Below are 1,130 nucleotides of genomic sequence, written 5' to 3' on the forward strand. Positions count from 1 at the left end.
CAAGGTAAGCGCTCTACCACTGAGCCACCTTCCCAGCCCCTCCATGATATTCTTATCTCCAATTAACCACCAAAAAGCTGAAAGTGTAGGTGTGGCTCAAGTTGTAGAGGCCCAACCTTGAGCAAAAAAAGCTCAGGGACAGTACCCAGGCCCAGAGTTCAAGCCCCAGGACCTCTCCCTCCCTCCACACAAATGTACTAAATGAATATACAGAATTTGCAAAAGAGTTGCACCCTGATTATTTTTATAAAACCCAAACTTCATCCAGGTGTAGTGGCTGACATCTGTCATTAAAGCACTCTGGAGGCTGAGGCAGGAAGATAGTGAGGTCAAGGCCAGCTTGGGGGCTACATGGGTACATCCCAAATTGGCTTGGGATATAGAATGAAACCCTGCTTAAAACAAAATAACAACAACAAAAAACACCCCAGCCTTCTAAGCCGGGTGCCTGTGGCTCACGCCTGTCATCCTAGCTACTCAGGAGGCTGAGATCTGAGGATCGCGGTTCAAAGCCAGCCGGGCCAGGAAAGACTGTGAGACTCCCATCTCCAGTGAACCACCAGGAAACCGGCCGTGGCGCTGGAGCGCTCATCTTGGAGCTGAAGAGCTCGAGGACAGCGCCCGGGCTCCGAGTTCAAGCCCCACCACCGACAACACTGACACCAACAGTAACAGCAAGAACGAAGACCTGCCTCCCGGTGGTTCCCCCAGCCCCGGGGCCTGGGGGTCGGCCGGACGGGTCGCTCCGCTCCGGGGCTGCAGCTCTGCGCATGCCCCCTCTCCTCCCCGCTCCGGGTCACCCAGGCCCAGGCAGGCCTCCCGCGCACGGCGGCGGCTCGCTCCCGGGGAGGAGCGGCCCGGGCCTCGTACCTGCAGCTCGCAGCCCTCCACCGCGCCAGCGGTGGGCCGGATCCGGCGGCATTCAGCCGGCCGACCCCTGACCCCTTAGCACCCGCCCTCCCGTCCCGGAAAGGCCCTTGCTGTGATGGAAGGGAAACTTCCGGCTCGAGAGCCAATCCGCGGGCCCGCCTGTGAGGAGCCGCGCCTTGGGGCGCCCCGCTTCCGGCTTCGGGTCAGGGTCTGGGCCGAGGCGCGGCTGGCATCATGTCCGGCCGCGAGGGTGAGTGTCT

This window comes from Dipodomys ordii, unplaced genomic scaffold (genome assembly GCF_000151885.1).
Source record: "Dipodomys ordii isolate 6190 unplaced genomic scaffold, Dord_2.0 Scaffold128, whole genome shotgun sequence".
Classification (NCBI taxonomy): Eukaryota; Metazoa; Chordata; class Mammalia; order Rodentia; family Heteromyidae; genus Dipodomys; species Dipodomys ordii.